The sequence below is a fragment of the Cydia strobilella genome, chromosome 5, assembly GCF_947568885.1.
Source record: "Cydia strobilella chromosome 5, ilCydStro3.1, whole genome shotgun sequence".
Classification (NCBI taxonomy): Eukaryota; Metazoa; Arthropoda; class Insecta; order Lepidoptera; family Tortricidae; genus Cydia; species Cydia strobilella.
The window spans coordinates 11,505,715-11,522,308 of NC_086045.1; positions in this window are offsets into that span (position 1 = coordinate 11,505,715).

The following is a 16,594-nucleotide window of genomic DNA, read 5'->3' on the forward strand; positions in this document are numbered from 1 at the left end:
CGCTCTACGAAATCATCAACCTTCGATTGCACCAACCACCGTCTCCACTCTGGACTCTGGACGCTTCGCCGCTTGCGCTTCCCACTCAAAGGGGTCAATATTACATCGTCTCATGTGTCTTTTCTGGACATCCTAATAACGGAGGAATTGGCCGCCTGGTTTCCGCTTGCCGTTCTGCAGTTCAGAGTAAAAAATGCGCTTCGCTACCCGACTCTCGGACATCCTCGAAACATGGCCACACCACCGCAGCTGCCGTCGCATAAGATAAACTTCAACTCCAGCAACAGTAGCACGCCCAAAGAGGGATATAATAAGATAGAGCGGTACTGTCATAGTAAATTTTGTAACCACAGAAAATTCCCTGCCATCCATCGATACACTTTAAAAGTAAAAATGAAGATTTATAAAAATACGATAAAATGTATTTAAATATGGATAAATGATTTTTTTATTTGCATTAATTATTTTTATATGATTAGACCCATGTCCTTTCACTGATATGCGTTAAAATGGTTAAATAACAATCGAAACCGTCAACGCCCTCTATACGAGAGTAAGCCAAAGGTAGTGGCGCCATCTGATCGAGAATCAAATTTTCGTAATTTTCGAGGCACGTTTTTTCCTTAGACTGTATCCATCTATTACGGAGTTATATCTATCTTTGGCACGCCGAAGCACTTCAGTATTCCTCACACGATCTGACCAATGGATGTCCATAATGTTGCGGAGACACTAAGCGATAGCTATCTAGTAGGCGTATATTAATACGCAAAATAATGAACCCTCATTCACGACCGAAGAAATCAAAGAAGCCATATATACTATGAATCCTAAGAAGGCCCCAGGCGTAGACCACCTAACCTCAGATATATGTAGACATTTCATAGATACGTACCCGGCACTTATCACGAAACTATATAATAGATGTTTGATCTTAGGACACTTTCCAAAGTCATGGAAATCCGCGTATATAAAAACTATACCGAAACCAAACAAGGCAGGTTACGGCGAGCTCGCCTCATATAGACCTATAGGATTAATAAATATTTTAGGGAAAGTTCTAGAAAAGCTTATTGCGAGGAGACTAACGTACTACATGCATACAAGACGCGCCTGTAACTCCAAGCAATTTGGTTTTAAAGAACAGCTTACAACAACAGATGCACTAATTACCGCCATTGACACCATGAAAGAATTAAAACTTAACAAAAAATTAGTTATTGTAATATCCCTAGATATACAGGGAGCTTTCGACCATGCGTGGTGGCCAGCCTTAATTAACCGCCTTAATAAGATAAACTGTCCGAATAATGATAGGATTAAACGAACTTACCTGAAGTGAAGTTCAATCCTGATTATATGAAGTATTTAGTCCTGGATAATTTTAACAGTGTAGTAGTCTCGATCGCTGGCCAATCTGACGCGAATTTAGAGTCGCCGAGATGAAAGAAAAAATTACCAACTGTCACGATGACATTCATATAGTTTAGAGTATTCATGCACTAAATGGGAAGTAACCATGGATTCAAGGTTACTCGAGGAGGGTGGGGATAGCCCTTATCCAGGACTAAATACTTCATATAATCAGGATTGAACTTCACTTCAGGTAAGTTCGTTTAATCCTATCATTATATTCGTATTTAGTCCTGGATAATTTTAACAGTGTAGATGTTTAGAGAAGATAATTAAATAATTTGTAAAAATAAATGTCTCAAAAATCTACCCAAAAACAAGCACTTGTATTTTTGGCAAGAATATGTATATCTATATATTATCTATCATGGAAACCTATACCTATCTCTATATTTCATAAAAAAATTAAAATGAAGGCAAAATAAACAAGTCGCTATGAGAAATCTCAAAATATCAAAATCGGCTTTTGAGTTTCCTGGCAAAAAGCAGAGAAATTTTAAAAAATTCTCCGACCAATTACATGAGAATTACCAATAATAAAATTAGGTTTTGAACTTATACTACTTTAATGGGTAAATACTCTGAGAATCAGAGATTTACTTACTGCGTTCAAAGTTTTGAACATGTAAAGATAAGAGTTTTGAGTTATGATGTAAAGATAATTCATATCTAACAAGAGCAGCAGACAGTAACAGAGTAGTTATCTGGAGCATCCCTTTATGCTTAAAACATTATGTTCACTGGTGAGACCTACCCATATACTATGATCTTTATCTTGACCAATGTGAGACATCATAATTAGAAAATGTAAAGAAAATATGTAATAATGTACCTATATTGCGGTATATAAATATAAAGCCTCCATAAAAGAAAGATGACATGAGAACTGTCAAAGATAAAGATAAAAGATATTTATTCGTTACTATTTATCTACCCTTTATTTTCTTGTTGCTTGTCTAAGACACATCAGACAAGGTTTTAAGACATGATGTTATAGTTTTCTCTTATATTATATTTGTTTATTCCAATAAATACATATTTCATTTCATTTATTTATTCATAAACAATAATAAATTGAGTCTAGACAGTCATATTTTCGGGGCATTACCCAGTAAAGGAAAAACGTGGCGTGGCAGTCTTTATTATTAATTTCTCTTCTCTAAAGATTTTAAAGAGTATTGCTGTTTTAAATAAACATAAAAATAAAAGGAACTGTATTATTTGTTGAAACATGAAATATCTAAGACTGTAATTTTACTTTCAAAATCTCAAGTTTATTTATTATTTGTAACATACACCCTTAAGAAGACACTCATTGCTTCACATTCACGCAATTAAGCGTAATAGATTGTATCATGTCCATATTTTAAAGTCTGAATACCACTCTTCTTTTCCCAGACCTGGTGTATCTTGGGAGATTAGGACATGCTCGGAGTTGTTTAAACAACTTTCAACAATAGTACTAATAAATGTACATGGTGATTAAACATTAGATAGTTTATGTTGGAAGGGATTTAAGCACCCTTATTTAAAAAGTTGTTAAGTAACCACTTAACTAAGCTAAGTAAGTAATAGTCACTTACTATGCTATAAGGGGTAATATAAATAATACATCCTACACTTAAAATATTCTAAATTGCTTCCCTATCTAAAACAAGCTTCACGTTGTCTTTTAATATATTTTATTTAATGTCTATATACATCTAGGAATATAAAAAGGTGATGCTGTTAGAGATAAAGAATCATATCTTTCAATTATTTGTTCTAGTATTTCTCAACCACTACCTACTGAATCTGACAAAAGATTCTAAATGAGTTAGTAAGTAAGCAATTTGAACCGAAACAACCTATAATTTGGTTCAGATAATATAAATTCTTATTATATTGAAAATGTGTGAAATTACCACCACATATGTATGTGGATCGGTCTGTGGCGTTTCCTGCATAATTCCATAATAAAAACCATGAATCAATTACAACATAAGCATTAGCCTTGAGAATCCGAAATACAATGAAAAACAGAAAATGACTATTCTCATTACATCATAATTATGAGTTATTATGAACAGAAAGTTTGTCTCAAATGCTCTGTTAAATGCCACAAATAACTTCATAGATCAGTTTGGACAGTCTTACTGCTAAAAGGTCTTTCCAACTTCTGTTTTATCTATACTGAACATATTCATACAGAAAGTATATAAAAAACGATATAAATGAAATGCAACAATATGATCTGTTGTGAATTTTATTGTATTTGTGAAATTATTTCAATTCACTACTGATTATATAAATATAATCGATTAATTATATCATTACAAATAAAATAAAAATATATAGGAATTGCTCATTATGGCATAAAGCATATTTTTCTTTTTGGAATCCAATTCTTTTTTCCATTTCAGCTCTATTATCGATAATTGTCTTCATCAGGTCCATCATCATCATCATCCCCCAACCGTTTAAAGTAATTTTACAGTACCAAGAGGTATCAAACATTCGAACACTTTGGATAAGAATCTTTCTAGTACATACCTAACTAATAATGTTGTTTTATTTAATGTCTTAGGCTTAAAGTTAGTAGACCCTTCAAAACCAAACAATACCAGGTAACGGGGACACTAATGTTTAAATGTTGGGAAATGTGATATGACTATTGCATAATACCTATAAACCTACATTATTATCTACCTACCTACCTACTTATATAACCTACCTACCTATTTAATATTACTTACATATCCATTAAATTTCTATTTCCTTATCACAAATGTATCGAAATCTGAGCTCGTGCTAAATTGAACCCTACCATCTTGTGAAAGGGTTCCAAGCAATTGTAGGAAAAATGTTGCCACAATTTGCCTTGCCTTTATAAAAGGCCCAAAAGTTTGGTAAATAATTTTAATAAATGAGAGTTTGGAGCTTTGGACTTGCTCAGAATTTATAATTTATTGATATTAGACATCCATCCAATGGCTGACTGATTAAAATTTTCTATGTATAGTCTTTGGTATTGTAAGTACCCTTGTTCACCTACAGTTTTGTATTTTATACAACTTACTGTTCATTATCTGTAATTTGAAGGAGGAATAAACTCTTGATTTAATTCAATATATAATTCATATTTCTGGAGGAAATGGTATTGTTTGATTATTTTCACCAAAGGCAATTGGGCTTTGAGAACTTAAAAATTTTAATGCACAACTGACTGGGCTATCCGGGAACATATCAAGAATAAGAATAAGAAATATTATCATAATTTGTTGTGATATTTATGTTTCTTGTGAGAGTGGCTAAAATAAATTAGTATTTATATTTATAATTGAATTGAATTGAGTAACCCTTGAAGGGTTATTTTTCCTTATGATATTAGAAGGAATGTATTAGTCAACATGTATGGCAATTTACCAAACTGCCTGCAAAAGGAAAAAAAAAAAAAAAAAAAAATCCGTTCTAACAATATGATATTATGAAATTTATGAAACAAGCTTAAGCTATAGGAAGCTTGTAAGAAGTGTTAATGAAAATAGTATATGCCATGAACCCCCAGATTTGATCTTCATAATAAGGCAGCTGTCTGGATCTTGTCCTTATAAAGGCTGATAGCATTCTTTTGCATATTAGTATAATATGAGTAGGTATGAAGACTATGAAGTGCACTACTGAGTCACTTATTTATTTTATTGTATTAATGCAGCTAGCAGACTGACTGCCTCTCTTCTGGATAAGGCTACAGAATTTTTGATTAGCAAAGGAATAATAAAAATGACATGCCTCAAAAGGATTCAGCATATATTATATTATAAGTGTTTGGTACAGACCTTAATCCAAATATTTTATTCCAGCAGCTTCCAGAATAATGTTATTATTTGTAAACAATAAGTCAGCACTTAATTAGCATACAATACTAAAATAAGCTAGTTGATATTTATGTACATGACACAGGACCCCGTCCATGACTGTGACAAGATGCGCTAAATTTGATCCAGATATTTGGGTTTCTTGTTAGGTCAATCTCAGCTGCTAGTGTCATTATAAGAAATTAATTAGCTATTAAAAGACATTTCGTGTATTATCATCCCACGGATGACGTGTTTCTGGTCATATATTTAATTTTTATTATTGAATAGTCGGTTCTCTTACTTGTCCCACGGACGAAGGGTTTCTTGCTATGCAATGAGCATAGTAATTGAAGTCATTTTAAAAAGATCTGACCCTCGTTCCACGAACGAGGCACAATGTCGCCACGCGACATGTGGATATTTTTAAGCCAACATCTCCCAGAATGTCCCACGGACAAAGATAACATAACACCATGTCGCCACGCGACATATGGGTATTTTCAAGTCAACCCTTAAACAATGTCCCACAAGGACATAGACAAACTCGTCACACGAGAATGTATAAGAACTAGATACAAAATTGTATAGGTATTTTATAATAAAGTGAGGATAAGTACATAAACTATTGTATCACACCTCCAAGTTTCCCCACGGGAACACTTTTAGCACCTTATAGTAGCAAGAATTTGGAAAATGAAGACTGCTTCAATTATCTTGTACTTACGTTCCGATATTTTATAACTTTCACTTTCCATGTGCACTTTGCACCGCATATCGTCTTTTTAGGTATAACTGCATTGATTATTACGGGAAAAACTAAGAATTACTCAATAAAACATAAATTGTTCATAAAGCGACATGTGCGTTATATGGCGCGCGAAAAAGATATGGATGTCATCGTGACAGTTGGTAATTTTTTCTTTCATCTCGGCGACTCTAAATTCGCGTCAGATTGGCCAGCGATCGAGACTACTACACTGTTAAAATTATCCAGGACTAAATACGAATATAATATATTAAATCTCATACGCAGCTACTTCACGGAACGAACAGTCACTCTAAACTATTCCGACGCCACCGTAACAAAAACGCAAACCAGAGGATGCGTCCAAGGATCTGTCCTTGGACCTATCTTCTGGAATACTATAACAGACACCTTGTTGGAACAAATATCACGAACCAACACCCACATACAAGCGTATGCGGACGACATACTATTAATTTGCCACGGTAAAGATATAAATGAACTGGAGTTAAACACTAATAGCATCTTAGAGATGGTATATAGGTGGGGGGAGAACAATAAGTTAAAATTCGGACCTACGAAAACACAAATGATCTCACCAACGTCGAAAGCCAAAAACGCCAAAGTATTTTTTAACAATATTCAAATCCCATTTTACAAACATTTCAAACTACTCGGAGTAATTATAGACCAACGTTTAACATTTACTAAACATATAGAATATGTAATTAATAAGGCACAAAATATTTACAAAAAAATGTGTATGTATGTAAGACCTACATGGGGGGTCCATTCTGAAAATGTTAGCACAATTTATCGACAAGTCATTGAACCCACAATAACATACGCGGCTGAGGTATGGCATCATGCCATAAAGTATAAAAAAGTGAACAAGGCACTTCTAAGCTTGCAGCGTGGCTTTGCTATCAAAATTATTCATGGTTTTCGAACTCTCCCAACCGTACAATCGATCGCGCTAGCTGGACTCACGCCTCTTCCGCTTAAAGTGCAAGAAATTGCTTCCATCGAAACTGTTAAACGAACTAGACTGACAGAATACCTACCAGATGACATAATATATGACAAGAGAGTACCGGTGACTGACTTATTACACCCCGCAGACAGAATTACTATAAATATAACCGACATACATACAGAAAACGAGTTAGAACCTTATTATACGTCAGACATGCACAGAATCTACACTGATGAAAGCAAGCACGATGAAGGAGTAGGAGCGGCATTCGTTATACACTATCCTGATGGAAGCGACAGAACTAAAAAAATTAAGCTACATAAGAGCTGTACAGTTTTTCAGGCTGAATGTGTTGCTATAGAAGGAGCGTGTCAAGAATGCATCATACTGCGTCTCGAAAAAGCCACTATTTTCTCAGACTCAAAATCTGCGCTGCAAGAAGTTGCAAAACGCAGCAGCACAAACAGAACGATAAACAATATCCATAAATTAATTTGTCAAATCCAACGAGCAGGTGAAATTCATTTTTGCTGGATTAAAGCCCACGCCGGCCTTCACGGCAATGAGGTAGCAGACGCAGCCGCCAAACACGCGGCCTCATTACACAGAAGACCCGATTTCTGCAGATTTCCCCTATCCTTTCATAAAAAGAACCTACATACAACTATAATAGGAAAACATGAACAAATATACATGAACAGTATAACAGGAACCCACACAAAGCAGCATCTGCCTACACTTACTCATGTAACAACACTTCGCAAGCATATGTCACTCACCTTCCAACTCACTCAAATACTTACCGGTCATGGATACCATAAAGCCTACCTAGCACGCTTCCACATCACTAACACTGATACCTGCCCATGCGATGATACGACACCACAAACTATCGACCATCTACTCAAACACTGTCCCAAATATTCATACTTCCGCAGTGACCACGAGTTTTTGACCCGTATGATGTATCTAAAATAATAGAAAAAGAAACAACAAAAACATCGTTCGAAAATTTTATCACAAAAATAATAAACTCACTAAAGAAATTTAATAATACATAAATAGATCGTACTTATATATGTATATAAATATATATTTAATTAATATTTTATATTCAGTAATTAACATGTATGTAAATGTAAAATAGAAACAAAGTAATAAGAGTTGTAGGCCGCCCGTACTGAAAGCGAGGACCTACAACTTTCAACATAGATGAAGAAAAAAAAAAAAAAAAGTAGGCGTATATTTTCTCCGAAACTACCAATTAAGTTGAAATTTGGTACACTTATGTAAGTTTGTGACTCAAAGACGGACATGTAACGTACACAAATGATTTTTAAACAAGGGGACCACTTTTGGGGGGTAAATGAGAAAATTAAAAAATAAAGTTTTTCAAACTACATCGTGTTACATGTCAAATGAAAGCGCTCATTGTGAGAATTTCAAATATTTTTTTTTGTAATTGTAAAATAAATGGTTTAGAAGTTATTTAAGACAATAGCCAAAAAAATACCATCCCCTCCCCCCATTTATCTCCGCTACTGGGTCTAAAATTTTCCTTTGGAACGCGAGTCCGACTCGCACTTGGCCGGTTTTTGTTGCTAAGAAACTACAGTGCGTAGGACGCAGCCTTAAGTCTATTATAATATAATCTAATTCAATTACCTAATACGGAACGGTTTGATTTAATAAAATACTCAAATACTTAATGTTAATTAAAATTAAATAAAGCTTCGGAACGAATTCAACATTTAACCGGCAGTTTTTTTATGTCCTTCACCTTGACTACCTAATATAATTTAATGTACCTATCTATTAATCGAAAACGAGCAGCGTACATTGAAACTATGATGTTTATAAGCCCTTTTAATAACAAAAAAGAAACACTACAATGACTGTCTATCAAGCGCCACAGATAAACAGTTTTTTGTGCTCTAGATACTATTTATACATTTAAATATTTGAATCAAACGTGTCATTCTCAATCAAAAGGTACCACTTTGTCGCTTATGGATTCCGAGATATCAATGATTTTTAACCGACTTCAAGATTTCAAAGGAGGAGGTTCTCAATGAGGGCTATCGTTTTTTTGCTCACCAGTTGGCGCCTCTGTTGATGGTGGTCCAAAAGACTAAAGAACAGCTGTCAGTCATTGAAGTGACAAGTGACATTTGACATTTCGAACTATGGAAAAAACCACCATCTACACTAGCGCCCCTAGCGGCGAATTCATACGCGTTAGCCCTAATTCGGTTTTTTTTTTTTTTTATGTTTGTTACTCCATAACTCCGTCATTTCTAGACCGATTTTGAAAATTCTTTTTTTGATTGTAATTATATACATACAGATTGGTCCCGTTTTTGTCAAAAGGCAGTTCTGATGATGGGATCCATGAGGAATCGAGGGAACTCCTCAAATGTTAAAGGCATACATATAGATTTTAGTATTTTCATCAACAAATCAAGCACTTACATTTAAAAAAGTAACATTTGATGAAGTGGAACTGCTAATGATGATCAGAACGGAACTCTTCAATGACGCATAGTTCACGTTTGGCGATTTGTCCTCTTCGTTATGTTTGTTAAGCAAGTTAGGTTTTCAAGAAACATTTTTGTCAAGCTCGAGATCTGATGATAGGATCATCCATGAGGAAGCGAGGGAACTCCTTAAATGTGAAAGGCATACATATAGTGATTTTTGTATTTTTATAAACAGATCCAGCACTTACATTTTAAAAAGTGACATTTGTTGAAGTGGAACTGCTGATGATGATCAGAACAGAACTCTTCAATGACGCATAGTTCACGTTTAGCGATTTGTCCTATTCGTTATGTTTGTTAAGCAAGTTAGGTTTTCAAGAAACATTTTTGTCAAGCTCGAGTTCTGATGATGGGATCCATGAGGAATCGAGGGAACTCCTCAAATGTGAAAGGCATACATATAGTGATTTTTGTATTTTTATAAACAAATCCAACACTTCCATTTTAAAAAGTGACATTTGATGAAGTGGAACTGCTGATGATGATCAGAATGGCATTCTTTAATGACGTATAGTTTACGTTTGGCGATTTGTCCTCTTCTTTATGTTTGTTAAGCAACTTAAGTTTTTAAGACATATTTTTGTCAAGCTCGAGTTCTGATGATAAGACCCACGAGGAACCAAGGGAACTCCTCAAATGTGAAAGGCATACATATAGTGATTTTTGTATTTTCATCAACAAATCCAGCATTTACATTTAAAAAAGTGACATTTGATGAAGTGGAAACTGCTGATAATGATCAGAATGGAACTCCTCAATGACACATAGTCCACGTTTGGCGATTTGTTCTCTTCCTTATGGACCCAGACCTAAACTTGGACCCGGACTCGGACCCGGACCCGGGTCTGAACATGGACCCCAACTCGGACCCGGACCCGGACCGAACTCTGACCCAAACTTGGACCCGGACAGCCGGACACGGACCCGGACTCTGATCCGGACCAAGACCCGGACCCGGAAATGCTACTAGAAAAGTGGGTTAGGTGGGTGGTTGGGTTTTGAACTGCGATTCTCACAGAACAGAACTGCTATCAGAAAAGTAGGTTATGTTAGAGCTGTGACCCTTACAGAAACGAAATGCTATCAGAAAAGTAGGTTAGGTAAGAACTGCGACCCTTACAAAAACGAAATGCTGCTAGAAAAGTGGGTGGTTTTACCTCCTTTAATACATAATTAGGCAAAAGATGCTGTCTTTTTCATTTCATTGTCTGGAATAAGATTGCACCATAAGTGAACTTTCAGCGGCCCCCATTGAAGTCGGTTTTTTTTTCTTAAAAATTATGTAAATCAAGTCGAAATTGACGAAATTTTGTTTTGTTCAGAAACAGTCTCTAGACACTTAAAATAATCATGTGCATTTTACAAAAGTTGCAAATTCGAGCGAAAAAACCACGCTTTAAGTTTAATGACTATATAGGGTACCTCATTGTCGATCGTCCTTATGATCGGCGATGAGGTACCCTACCATTATTAAGGTAGGTACTGGCCAAACTTTAAGTGTTTAGCCACGTTTGAACTTTCTATTAAAGGGCTCCCTGGCGCCAATGACCTTCGATCTGAATCCCTTAGTTTTCTAATGTTTTTTGTAGCTTATCATATTAACGGGTTTAAGCAATATAGTACCTATCTCATATTTACTTCAAAGTTCATTGTCTTCGAAATATTTAGCATCAAAGTTGAACAATTTTAGGCCAAAAAACTGGCTTTCTGGCCAAAACTTTTGTGTTAATTAGTTTAAAATTAAAATCTGACCAGTTTGTAGAGAGGTCAAAGACGAACCCAAATAAGAAGATTTCGTATATGTAAGATCCTTCACAGCAATCGAGATCGAGTTACGAAAAAAGTGTTTTTTTAGACAATGTTTAAAAAATCATAAAAAATTAATCCGTGACAATTCGTCGGTGGCAAACAATACGGCCCGCCTGATGGTAAGCGGTCACCGTAGCCTATGGACGCCCGCAACTCCAGAGGTGTTACATGCGCGTTGCCCACCCTAACACCTCGCACCCTCGTTGAGCTCAGGCAACCTTACTCACCGGCAGGAACACAACACTATGAGTAGGGTCTAGTGTTATTTGGCTGCGATTTTCTGTAAGGTGGATGTCCTTCCCCATTTCGGGTTTGCTCTAGATCTGAAATGGCATCCGCTGTGCGTTGCCCTACCACACAACGTGATATGACATTCACAGTGCCCCTACCTCTCTTATTCATTTCTTTCAAAATTCCGCAGACAAGAGATAAAAAAATGATGAACTGATAGCAGTTTGTCTTATTATTATATCTGTAGTGCAAATGTAGGAGTAACGGCTCAAAACTTGTCAAAAATCGATGAAAACCGCGGGGAGACCCTTAAATCATATGTAAGTGTTGTTTCATATTAAAATAAATTTTATTGGAATCATATCAATCATGTACCAAGTGTTGTTTAATCAATCATATCATATGTAAGTGTTATTTAATTTTAAAATTTCATAAGCCGGCAATGTGGTACACTATTAAAATTGAAAATGAAAATAGCCTTTAACAACAACCTTATAAATTACATTTCTCTTAATACCCTACCCTGGTAGTGGTACCTAGTACTATTATTTATTCTGTGGTGGTACCCTAAGATGTAGTTAAACTTCTACCAAAATTATTAGTTAAAAACTGACGAAGAGAATCGTTTTTTGTATCCAATTTGTAATGTTTGAGTTACATGACAATAGTTATTTGTTATACAAGGGTGCAAAGTTGTATTTTACCCGCGAGTGTAGTATTGAAACACGAGTAAGCGAAAGGATTCTATAGGTGAACCACGAGCGAAGCGAGTGGTTCTAAAATAGAATCCTGAGCGTAGCGAGTGTTTCAACACACGAGAAGTAAAATACATTTGCGCCCGTGTGTAACACAAAACTTTTCACCTCACTATAGCGAGGAAAGTGCAACATCCACAGGCGTTAGATCATCTTCATCACTGGAATCACTCATTTATTTACGATATTATAACAGAAAACTCCTGAAGTTGTGTATTTTTACGCGAGTCGGTGAGAAAAGGTTGACAATGTTGACATTTCTGATGTATGAAATGTCAACGATGCGTTTTGAAATTGCATCAACTCAACTTGTTCCTTCAGTATTTAACATCATTATAAAAAAACAAACGTTTCTTATGGAATTTTAAGGTTTATGACTTAAAATCATTAAATAAAGCTAAATTTGGTATTTTTTATTAGATTTTCAAACCATTTATTTAATTAATATCGAACGAACCATTATCATGAGCGTTTTACGTTTTGTTATCTGTCAAGCTACTTAAACACGCTCCATCCAAGGTCAAATTACTTTCCCCACTAGTGGATAAAACGCGTTTTTCCCCGCTTGTATTGAAGGACAAACGACAACTTTCCGAGCTAGTGAGGGGAAAAATTCTTATTAGATATAAGCAATTTATAGCTTGAATTTTAAGTACAAAATGCACGTAGAATTTTATTTTCTCTAAAGTTATGAAAACCGACAATGTGGTATCCTTAATCACTTTTCATACGAAAATTATGTCCAAAGTACTAAACTTCGAAGTTTTTTAAATCAAAATCTTAATCCACAAAGTAACATACAATGCTTGTTAACAACAAATTAATGTGATTCATATATGTAAGATCTCTACAGCTAATGTTGATTTTTGCTTTATTTAATAAAAAAGTTACTTTGACATTATAGCTGTTTGATGATTTTTACTATTATCCCTACATTATAGACGTACAAGAGCTATATAAGATAGCCGAGAACCTATTGATTTTAAGCCATAAAAAGTATTTTTATTTTCATGTCACGTTTCGATACCCTACTTGGTTTTTTAAAGTGAAACTTTTATTCTATCGCTAAATTTTTTGGGCTGTCTTTAGCACGTCGTATTACATAATTATAGCATAAGTAAAATTCTACTTTATTTCGAGAGAATTTATAGTTGGTTCATAGTCTTTAAAATAGCAGACTACTGCTTAAATCACGAAGGCTGATACTTGTTTGTAATTTCATACACAATTTTAAGGACAGTAGACCTTATCAACCTTATTACGGACGGCTAAGGAATGGAATGCGCTCCCTCCATCTGTATTCCCTGATCAATATGACCTCGGTCTCTTTAAAACAAGAGTGAATAGGCTGTTACTGAACCGATGAGCTCCATCTTATACCCTGTCTTCACTTTCCATCAGGTGTAACTAGGGCCAATCGCCGATCAGTTTATAATAATAATAAAAAAAACCTTAAATACTATAACGTCAAACTCTCTATCTGTCAAATTCTACGTTGTGTCATGTCATAATAGGAACTTTACATTCACATATGACTTTTTGTTTTAGAACGTCACGGCCAATGTCCCAACGGTTGGCTACTCGCAAGGGTATTAGACATCTCGAAAACGCCAGTGTAACATGACCGTTGAGATCCGTATTATCCGTAACAACTGATAAGTAAAGCGATATTAATAATGAATTACAGCACCATGTTGAGTAGTTGAATTACATTGACGTTGGGCGAGCTTTTATAAGATAATTAGAGAATATTTATTAAGACTATGAAAAACGGATTATATCGCGTATATTGAATTTATAATACATCCCCTACGTACGTTTTTCATAGTTTTATTTCATGAGTAACTATCGCGGTAACCGAAGACAATATAATATTTATTAAGATTAAAAACGCGATTTTAACACCCTAAATCGAATAATTTTACGAATATTTTCAGATAAATGCCTATATCCTATATCTACAATCCGAAAAAAAAATCACTTGCATCGTGGTTTCATAAAACCACACAATTACTTTTTTATAATATCTCAATTCTATATAGAATATTAGAGATAAAATGTCATTTGTTTACGAGTATAATAATGATTAAGGAACATTTTAAATCCGCTTTATCCATAACTTCGCACTAGAACTTGGTCTTTTAAACTTTCAAACTTTAACATCGAATATCTCAAAACTTGAATGAATTTTCAAAAAATCATAGAAAAATAAGTACGAAACATAAAGTTCTGATTCTTTTTGTATATAAAAGAGAATGTTTTGCCATACCATACCATATGCTGGTAGAAATAACTCAATAGGTAGCTACCGACAATAAGTTACCTTTTGATTGAGAATGACATAACCTACAATTTAATTTTAAAGTTAACCCTGCAGTTGGCTATCCGGTTTTGTTGTAGGTACCTATAGGTAGTTTAAAGTTTTGAATACCATGCTTCTCTTTGCGGCCTAGTAAATTAGGCCGTTATTGCGATCATTTGAAGTGCTCTAGCGCCTTAAAAAACAAAAATTTCCAAAAAAGCAAAACAGTTCGACACAAATATTATAATGATCTGTGTTGAAAAAATCATTGCTTTAGCTTCTAAAACCACGGAGCAAACAGTCGAGTACGTTTGTACGGAGAAATGACCACTCCTGTTAACTCCTTAAGCAGGTGGTGGAGGAGATTCCAGAATCCGTCACTGTCACTGCAATGTCCGCCAGTTTAGCGCCGGCCGCGGGCGCGCAGCTTTAGCTTCGCTTATTTTTATTACTATTGCTCTCAATGCGGACTTCTTAAGGGGTTAGGGGACTTCGACAAATCTTAAAAAATGCCCTGTAATCCCTACTTAATAATTATTTTTTTATTATTATTTTATGAAAACGGATTATATCGCGTATATTGAATTTATAATACATCCCGACGTTTCGAACCATTTACAGCGTCCGTGGTCAACGGGTGACACCCGATCCATTCATTCATTTTTGCCTATTTTCTCGAATAACTTCTAGACTGTTTATTTTAAAATTATAAAATAAAGATATTTACATGATTTAGTTTGCAAATCTTTGTTTTTTAATTTTCTCATTTACCCCCCAAAAGTGCCCCCATGTTTAAAATTCATTTGTTTACGATACATGTCCGTTTTTGGGTCACAGACTTACATAATATGTGTACTAAATTTCAACTTAATTGGTCCAGTAGTTTTGGAGCAAATAGGCTGTGACCGATGGACAGACATACATGTAGACGAGTGATCCGTGGTAAGGGTTCCGTTTTTTCCTTTTGAGGTATGGAACCGTAAAAATAACAAAATTACTATACCTAAGTATGCCTGTGCACAGATCCTGACTTAACAATGGCAGTAATGGGACTGTAATATGGCAATTAGCCACTTTCAGTGTTTAGCAGTGACACAATAGTTTACTGCGACATAAACGCATATTGCTTGTATCAACGACCACCTACGTCTATAAATGCAATACTGAGGCAATACTGAATAAAGAGGCAATTGACGGATTTGATCATATCATAACTATACAGATCGTTTACTTTAATCGCCTACTCTTTTCCCGTGTCTCTGCTCACCTTCTGAAGTGACTGAACCCTTATAAGTTTAGACACTTCAGTACCAACTAGAAAGCATAACCTATCGAACAAAAAATGATTTTCAATCTCCGAGTTATCGGTGAACATACAAAAAAAAATCCTTTATTGGAGTCTATTAAATATTGTATCAGGCGAACACATTTGTCGATGTCTGATTAAATAAAGGTACCTAACCTACTTCTGTAAATTATGTAACATGTAACATGACGCTGATCAGATGATGCAGTCGGAAAGTGTCCAACAGTGTCGACAGAAAAACACATCAATTTGTATTTCAAGTCCCCCTTAACAACTTAAGTAGTGTGCATTAGCTTCATGTTTACTGCACTGGAAATAAACGTTAGAATAAAATGGAGCAAAAATCACAATTTATCTTACAAATTACTTTGGCGATTATTTTTATTACATATAATTTTAACTCAGAAAGTTTATTAAGTTTATACTAGGTACTTTACCTTACACCTAAATTCTAAGTCGGCATATAAGTAGTAAAAAGTGTTTGAGCGAAGAACACCTACCTATACATATAAATTATTGAACATTGCACAATTTAGTTTACTTTAGTTTATTTATTTCATAATGATAAATTACAATATAAATTATTCTTACACTAATCTATATGAATTTATATTATGATCGTCAGTTATTCGGCATGCAAACATTGCAAACATATAAACATATATATAACCGTAAAAG